Below are 9,743 nucleotides of genomic sequence, written 5' to 3'. Positions count from 1 at the left end.
CCGTTATCTTGTGTTGTCTTGTTATTTGTACAGTGTTTTTAAGGCAGTTTTTTCAGCAGCGATTGATTGTTCCACCTATCTGATTGGTTAACGTTGTCAGGGGCGGATTCACACATTGGCTAACTCGGCACTCGCCTAAGGAGAAATTTAGCCTTCCCGCGCTTTCTAGAATCGTTACAATTAGATTCCGTTTTCACTTCACTTTTTTATATTATGTTGTAGCAGTGTCTCCTTCACGGTTCTTTGTCGAGTCTGTAAGATTTTTCCTAGTGCTACGGTACCGATTTATAATTTTTCCTATTTCATACTTCAGGCCTGTTCCAAGAGACTCCATAGGCTACCGTAAAATTTGGTAAAGTCGGCGAGAAGCAAATCTCGCCGACTGTGGAGTGCTTTTCGCCGACTTTGGGTAAATTTACGGCAGTTTTCTATAGGCCGAGAGAAAGTTCACCTTACAAAGACAATTGTTTATTTTAATCGTTGACCGTTGCATATAACAATCTCGGCAAGATAGGCTGAGATTTCCTTATTTCAACTGGCTTTGACTTTACAAAAATAATAGCATTAACTTGATGACTACGCTTTCAGGTACATCTGTTTACTTTTAATTCCATTGATCTTAAAGTAAGATACACAATTGCTTTCTATTGCTTTGGTAGCAAGTGTGAACATGAAACTAGTTTTGGGAGGAAAACTTTGACAAGACTTTATGATGTTTTGGTGTAAAATCTCGAGCCTCGTATCGAAATAATTCCTGGAAATGGTGCTAATTATATACAATTCGAATAAGAAAAAGGCATGGCTTTATTTAATGGATGAAATGACAAAAGTTTTTCACATTTTCACTAAAGAAGTTGTCTTGATGATAGACTTGAAAAATGTTTGTGATTCTACCAACATGGCGAACATGACTAAGAATATATACTTATTACAATCCTATCCAGATGGACACAAAAACGTGTAATAATGTAGTTAATGATATCTGTTTTTGAATGATTTTGTTTTGGTAAAAATTTGAAGTATTTATAGTAATTATTGCATACCAACTAAAAGGTTTTTTTAAGTTTGTTTCAACATTAAGAGTCTGAGCCAGAAATTGTTACCAAAAAATCCTGGACAAGGAGATTTCGGAGAATAGGAACGCAATGCACTTCTGCCAGAATTGTTTGCATGGTTTTCCAACAATTGAATCGAGGGACAAGCATTATAGGCACTGCATCGATCATGAAGGCAGTTAAGATCACAATGCCAACAGAGTCTGAAAATTGGCTATATTATAGGGATGGCCAGCAGCAATTCAAAGTACCATTTGCCATCTATGCAATTTTGGAGAGAGCCTGCTGGTGCCGGTGGAAGATGCCAGGAATACCAAGACGAAAAGGCTAAGCAAGCATGTACCATCCAGCTAGTGTATATATACAACCTTGGCCTATGGGGATGTACCAGTTCCTCTAACAGTCTACAGAGGTGAGGACTGTGTGACAAAGTTCGTGAATCACCTGAAGGATGAGGTGAAACGTCTCTACAACACACACCCGCAGCAGGACATGAAGCCCCTAACAGAGGTCCTATAAAGAGAACATGACGAGGCATCGAAATGTCATATATGTTTGAAACCCTTCGATGACAGCAAGAATAACCGTAAAGTCAGGGACCATTGCTACTATACAGGGAAATATAGAGGTGCATAACAGCTAACCTCAACTACAAGATACCAAGTCACATCCCCGTCATCTTGCACAACTTGTCGGGTATGATGCTGTTTATCCGGGAACTGGGTGAAAAATACCACACCTAAGACATTGGATGTATAGCTGAAAATGTTGAAAAATATATCAATTTTAATGTCAAAATCAAGGTACCCCTTGGAGGTATGGGATATGGTGATGCCGACACCTATAAGACTATAGAGATTAGGTTCGTAGATTCCTGTCAATTTATGGCATTCTCGTTAGACAAGTTGGCAAGCAACCTCATTGGTACAAACGCCGCAGATATGAAGTGTAAGCATTGTGTAGATACATGCCTGGAATTCCGGCGCATGGACGCCAAGTACATAGCAAGTTTTTGGTGCAAAGATTGCGACTCGAGTACCACCAAGAAGCTTCATCGGGACAGGGTAACGGCAAATGTGCCGTCTATGGCCAAATTTATCGACAAGGATGATGTCTTCAGGATGATGCTGAGAAAAGGCGTGTACCCATATGAGTACATAGATAGATGGCAGCGAATTGAGGAGTCGGAGCTACCTCCCAAGAAGACCTTTTGCAGCAAGCTGAATATGAAGGGCATAAGTGACAGGGACTATGCATACGCAAAAGAAGTATTACCCCAGAGGGTGATAACGTCACTATAGAGGAATACCATGACATCTTCTTGAGCATAGACGTACTGCTGTTGGCCGACGTCCTCGAGACATTTCGAGGTGTCTGCTTGGACAACTATAACCCATTTCTACTCCGCACCCGGATTAGCTTGGAAAGCAGCCTGGAATTTACCGGAATTAGGTTGGAGCTCCTCGCCGATCCCGATATGCTATTGATGTTCGAGAAGGGTATAATAGGGGGTATAACGGAGGCCGTACAACGGTATGCCAAGGCCAATAACAAGTATATAGGGGACCAGTATAACCGGGATAACGAGTCCTCCTACCTGCAATATCTAGATGCCAATAACCTATACGGGTGGGCGATGCGTTAGGACCTACCAACATATGGTTTTAAATAGGTATCGAACGTCGAGGCATTCACTGAAAGGCGGATGTGGAAGCTCGTTGAGGACAATAGGCACGCGTATATTTTAGAGGTAGATCTTGAGTACCCAGAGGCCCTTCACGACAAGCATAATGAGCTGCCGTTCCTGCCTGAACGAAGGACGGTCCATAAGGTCGACAAATTGATACCGAACTTAGAGCATAAGCTTAGATACGTGGTACATATTAGGGTCCTTCACTAGGCTATAAAACATGGGCTTGAGCTCAAGAAAGTGCACAGAGTGATCCGATTCAACCAACAGCCGCGGCTAGGGGGCTATATTTATCACAATTTACCAAAAAATCCATCACCTTCGACGACTATCGGCGATGCCTGGAAGAGGGCGTTCACGTCTACAAGAGCCAGATCTTGATCAAAAATAAGGGTCATAAAGTACACACGCAAGAGGTTAACAAGTTGGCAGTCAACAGGGCAGATGACAAACGTATCGTACAACCGGACCAGATTACGACGCTTGCCAGATGCTACAGGAGAATAAAATAGAGGTGTGCACACCAGTCGCTATGATCCTACCCTGTGCCATGATCGCATTTTGCTTCCTAAGATACAGACGTATAATAAAGAGAATGTCTGATATTGCACAAGTATTCGACAACGCCTCTGCAGAAACCTATAAGCGGATAGAGAAACCTATCGATAAGCGTCAGGCTTTAAAAGAGGCCCTTCGCAAAGGTAAAGGGCACCTTTTGCCAAAAAAATGTACCGAGGGGTTTGTTAACAAGGCTCCCGATGAGGCTATCGACAAGGTCCATACCAAGTATGTGCAACGGCAACTTCAGGAGAAGAGTGAGAAGACGGCAAGGGCACTGTCTACCCACGTGGTTAACTTGTAAGCAAATTTGATTGGAATTATAGTCCCTATAATCCGAGACTCTATGACAGATGTCGGGTATATCTCATGGTGTACTGTACCATTGGGAGGTGTTTAGTACCTTTGCTTGTAGCAGGCCATACGGCCCGGCATATAAGCAGGAAAAAACAGAAGGAGTTGGTGGTGAAGGAGGCGGATACTGTGGTGGAGGAGGAGACTGTGTTATAATAAAATGAGTGAAGAGGTACAAAAACAAGAGGAGATGGTCATTACAAAACCACCGAAGTATCCGGGAAGAGTTGCGGAGGGACACAAGCTAGCGGCACTGATGAAGAAGAGGAAGGAAGAAATGAAGCAACAAGAGGGTACTGTAGAGCCTGCAGTCAAAGCTTCTTCTGGGGCCAGTACCGTACGGTCGATGGACAGTGTCCACATCTATGGAGTTGGAGCGATAGCCGTGATTGCTATAGGAGTTGGTGTCTGGTATATGTTTAGCAGGGTGTAAAAATGGGGAATCCAACAAACCCCAAAACTCCGCACCAGAGCCCCAACAGGGCAAACATGACAAAACTCAGCCTATCCCCAGTATGCAATGAATTTTTTCAAAAAAAAATAATACTTAATAAATGGCAAGCAAACATGATGAAATATGGGTCCTAAAGAAACCATGATTTTTGACACCTTGTGGGAATCTGTTAGGCTGGTATCCTATACTATTCTCATAGCTATGGGCGATAAAAAGGCGTTGGGGGGTTCCAGACCGGGTGCTAAGATGGATATGAAGGACGGTCTTAAACTTGCCGGCTATATGAGTGCGGCGATTTTGTTCGACGAATATGCTATAAAACAAGGGTGGTATAAGAAGTCCCTGATATCTCCGAATTAGAGCGCATAATATTATTTCTATGTCTCACTGAGATATAGAAATATGGAAGAGAAAAAATGGATGTTCAAAATCCCTCCCCTTGAACCAGTTCAAGACAAGTGGCAAAGGCCAACTAACAAAAACATGCATTCCCTGCCTTGATCTAAGGAGAATTTCAAAGGGCCACAGCGAACGTCGTATCTATATGCAGCCACTATACGAATTGATAATTATGCTATAGGACCATATCCAGGCACAATTCTCGGAAGGCTATACCTGGGAAAATTTTGAAATGCACGTAAATAACAGGGTACGATTCAGATACGATGAAACGTAGTACAGACAATGAGCCAAGGACGAACGTTAACTCACCATTTTGTTGGTTTTTTGAGGGATAATAGAAATCCTTTAACTGCGGGGCTTTTTTGCTTGAAGCGATGAAATACTGATACATAGTATGATTTAATTCTCTCAGGCTTTTACCCGCTTTGAGTTGTAATTCCCTCTGCTCATCAAACCAGTCCAATTTAGCTTGCCGTTTTCGTATCCATTCCGCCTGAGCTGCATTGAGATTTTCAACAGCCTCATCGTGCCGTTTCCGTTCCGTCTCCCCATGCCCCTCAAGTTTAGAAAACAAGAGGTTAGTCCCGCTGAATGCGAGAGCATTTATTGCAGCTCCAGCCACAATAATAGCTATTGTCACCATATTTTTTTATTTCATCAATAATCCACACAGTCCAGCCTACCACCCAGGATATTCATCTGAGCGTCTTGCAGGAGGTATACGTAGCACTTAAATTCACAGGTTCCGTCAGCTTCCTTAGTGATGTGGAGGGTTATACCATCACTCAAGCGTTGCAGAGGTGTATCGCTACCATGTAGTATATCGTCCGGGAAGGTCTGGAAGTCCACAAACAGGGCACACCTTTCGTTAAAAAACTGTTCTATCGTGACACTTGAGTCGTGAGCTCCAAAGATGTTGACGATCTGTTCAAGGTGATCCTTCAGAAGCATATCATGGCTGCATAATTTGTTGGGCTCTCCCTCAACCGTAATGCTGATATTTTCAATTTTTGGGTTGTAAAAATTTTCATTGACGCCGGCATAGGGCTTCACTTTCCTGGGAGTAATAGCAGGACCCCTTTAAACGACTTGGAGGGAGAATCAATCTGGAGGTTGTATTCTAAGTACTCTTTCATAGGGCAAGGCCAATATTGCATACCGGGATATCATGGCACTTGCCAGGCTTTCATGAGTGATTTTGTCAAATTCGAGCCTTATATTCGTAATCTTGCAGGCAGCATCAGCCGCCTTGGCTGCCGTAGACCCTGAGGCTGCCGTCCCTGCATCTTTGATAACGTCACCGTAAGGCGCGAAATTGACTATAAATTGTAACCGGTCGTATAGTCCTGCTGGGTAAAATGGTAGATCCCGGGTCAAATCAAACATCTTTCCAATGGGTATGGAAAACGTGTTCCCATAGGCCGCAGCAATGGCCTTTTCTTCATCTGTCCCCACGTGCCCACTGGCACTTACCTGTAAAGCCCTAATGGTCCCTTCGTTGGGATTAATGCCCTCTAAAACAAGGTTGTTATCACGGTCAAATTTTGGCAACCACAAGTCCCGATATACGGCTAGGATATTGTAATCCAATATGTTTTGGACCTTTTTACCATTTAGGGTAACACGTAGGTTTTTCACCAGACTTTTGCCTATGTTCGACACGATCGTGCGCGTTGTATTTGTTCCTGTTATTGCCAAATGAAATAGGAGTTTGAGACTACTAGGGATCGTACAGGTCCTTGTTCTGGTTGATGGTTGATGGTGTATGCGAGATCTGGACACGTTGCCGACGTCCTTTAATGCCCAGTAGCTGCTTGGTTTCTACATAGGGATCCATCAAATTTTCATATGTATTCATTGTTGTTTATTTTATGGATGAAAGTGTTGTAAATAAATGGCTGAAATCCAGGATATGATTTTACAGATGAAAGAACATCGATATAGGTGAATATTTATCATAGCACATCCGTATTTCATTCTCAACAAAGAATGCTTCACCCCGATCAGACCTCTGATCGTGACGGGTGAGTATAAAGTGTGTAATTCATATTGAAGAAGAACTACTTTGTTCATCATTAACATAAGGATAAGGAGGATATATAACAATCAACGCAGCTACCTGGAACACCAGGAACTTCAACATCGGGACATCAGCAGGGAGAGGATCATGGCATTCCAGTGGGCGATGCCAGGTGGGGAATTTTAAAATCAAAAGTCGATGATCTATACACGCATATTAGGGATGTTCCGGGAATCGGAACACTATCCATGAAAAATTATCCTAATTTTAGTATGGAGGAAAATTGTGTTTTTTTTAAAGGGGAGGATATTACTGAAAAGATAATGTGGCAAGATCGTACAGGCTTCCTGGCCCCCCATACTGTCGTAAAAAATTTGAAGGTAGATATCGTGAGGGCTATGGGTTTTGAAGATTATACTACCGGATCACCCAACAAGGGGGGTATGGCAAGGGCCCAGAAACTTATACAAAAGGGGGAACATTTCAAAATGGATTCATTGGATGGGATTAGAAATGCAAGGATTTTCATAGACGAGTCGGAAAGACTTATTCAAGAATATGCTTTGGGGTGGAATATCGAAGGCCTTGATGAACGTGAGATAAATGGACTCCATCAGATATCACAAACTATTAGGGGCGCCCTGGAGGTACTGCAGGCAAGGCAGACCCTATTAGAACGGTGGGGGATAGATTGAAAGAGCTTGAGGAACGGTAGTTTAATTAAATTAAAAGTAATTTAAAGGAGACCGCCGAGGAATCGGAGGAAACGCAAATACTACAGATTTATAGCCAGCTGAGTTCCATCAAGGATATGCTAACGAAAATTGCCAAGGATGACACATCCTTGCTCGAGAAACTTAAGATTCTCTTTAAGGAGCAAAGTATAACCATAGCCAGTATAGTCATCGCTATTGAACCATTGATAAGCACCATTGTACTATCAGTTACGGGAAGAGGAGGTGCCGCTGCAGGTGCCGCAAGAGGAAGTGCCGCAGGAGGTGACGAAAAAAGTTTTGTGGAGAAGCACCTTGAAAGACTTGGGAACTTCCTGAAATACCTAGCGGGCAAGGCTGGCGTTGCATTGCCTGTAGTCATCGGCACCATAGTCTCCTTCCTCCTGAGGGCAGCACCAACAATCGTTGGATATGCCGCAAAACATCTGTATATGGCCATCGCAGCGGTAGCCGGCCTTGTCGTGCTATACGTGAAATAAGGCCTATCGTTTTAACCAAATATAGGCCAGGATGATCCCCACGCATGTTTTAATCATAACCATAATCTTGGTATCCTCGTGTTGATTTTGTGGGGATTGTTCAGGTATGGGGTCAATGTTGTGGGCCTGGGAGGTATGGATCAATGACGACATGACAGCCTTAGCCTTGTACAAAGCATTGGCATCCACACCGTATTCGCGACATATTTGGGCGTATCCGGAGGTTGAGTAGGAATTTTTGTACTGTGGGAAGCCATCATCATAGGGCATGGGTACTTTCATCCTAGCCAGGATACGACGCATGTGGTAATAGACATGGAATTTGAATATTGAGTTGATGAGGGGCACGGAACTCACCATGTGCTTGGTACAGATGCCTAGCCTGCTTTTGCGCAACGGGTAGCGAAATTAACCTGAATGTTCCAATAGTCCAGCGCCTGCCCTTTCCAACTCTGTTAAACAGGGTAATCAAGGTAGGTCGTTGGAACTCTGATGGCATATTTTGTGAACCTCGGAAAGAGGACGGAAATACGTGAGTCTGTAGACACGTGCAGGTCCTGGTGCTCCGAATTTGTAGCACCAAGTGGCCATTCTCCTCTGTTACTTTTATACTTTGCCGAGGGATTAGTATATATTCAAACAAAAGAATATGAAACAACTGTACATCACCGATATAGATAAACCTAGTATATTTGAGGATTACCTTGGGCAAGACACTTGTACAGCTCTGAGATCGATATCCATCAGGCCCGGATGGTTGAACCTATACAGCAGTAATGGCACATTACGATCAGGAAAGTGGGATCTGATTAGAGGGTGACTCGTATCGAGAGTATGAATGGATTGTAAAGGATCGAGGACATTGCAGCAATTGTCAACAGCCAGTCAGAGGACAAGATCAAACAATTTGTGCTAAAAAATGGATATTGTAGGCTCCGTGTCCGTGACGGGTACTCGGTGGTGATTCATAAGCCCCTGCAAGAGCTCTTGCACCTACCCTATGACCCCGCAAAAAGTATTTTATGAAGAGTGACTACGACGCCCTATATAGAACCGATACATACCATGATGGCAAAAAATCCAAAATTCTGGCCTTACTTCCCACCAGGGAGTTGAACGCTTAAGGGGATATGTTAATCTGGAGTTTTGCTACCCTGTCTACCTTCCACTAAAGGGCTCCACGGACCGTCTAGAGTTCATGCTAACGGACGTATATCACCATGAAAAAAATGTCACGTTTTTCAATGTAACCATGTGCATTCTGATAGAATAAAGATGAGCGATATCAGCAAACTTTACACGAGTTTGCCTAGTGCGCCTGCGCAAGGCCCCAATATGCAGGAGGAGAGTCAAGTATACAGGCTCAAAAAAATCGATGATATTGAAAAGCATATCTGGAATGAAATAAAGGAGCGGGACAAGCTTGCAAAGAAATTTAAGATGCATGGCACGTGGGTGCGCTTTTGCGACCACGGCCTGCTTGTTGTGAGCATGATTACGTCGGCGCTTGGCATTGGGGCTATAGCCTTGGGACTAGGGGTCCCCTTGGCTATTGCCATGGGGAGGGGCTCACTATTGTGGCCGGGATAGGTCAGGCCGGCCTTAGATATGCCTCAAAATCACTTGGGGTTAAGAGCAAAAAGCATGAAGGTATCAGGCTGCTTGCGGAGGCTAAATTAAACTCTATTATCGATATTATTTCAAAAGCTATGGAGAACGGTATAATCAGCGACTACGAGTATAGGCTAATCAGCAGGGAAAGGGAGAAGTATATGATACTAAAAGAACAAATGCGACAACGTTTCAACAGGAATGTGAACAGCATCAACGAACAGGAGCGTGGCCAGCTAGTTGCGAAAGGCCAGGATGAGGGCAGGAAGGAGATGCAGGATGAGATTTTAAAAAACGTTCGACCTGCACAGTATGTAAGCGGTACTTAGAGTCCCCGCCTGAGTATATACCCTAAGTTGTATATATTTTATAGGTCATGCCTAAAA

This window comes from Hydractinia symbiolongicarpus, chromosome 5 (genome assembly GCF_029227915.1).
Source record: "Hydractinia symbiolongicarpus strain clone_291-10 chromosome 5, HSymV2.1, whole genome shotgun sequence".
In the NCBI taxonomy this organism is placed as follows: Eukaryota; Metazoa; Cnidaria; class Hydrozoa; order Anthoathecata; family Hydractiniidae; genus Hydractinia; species Hydractinia symbiolongicarpus.
Note: the sequence above shows the minus strand (reverse complement) of the source record.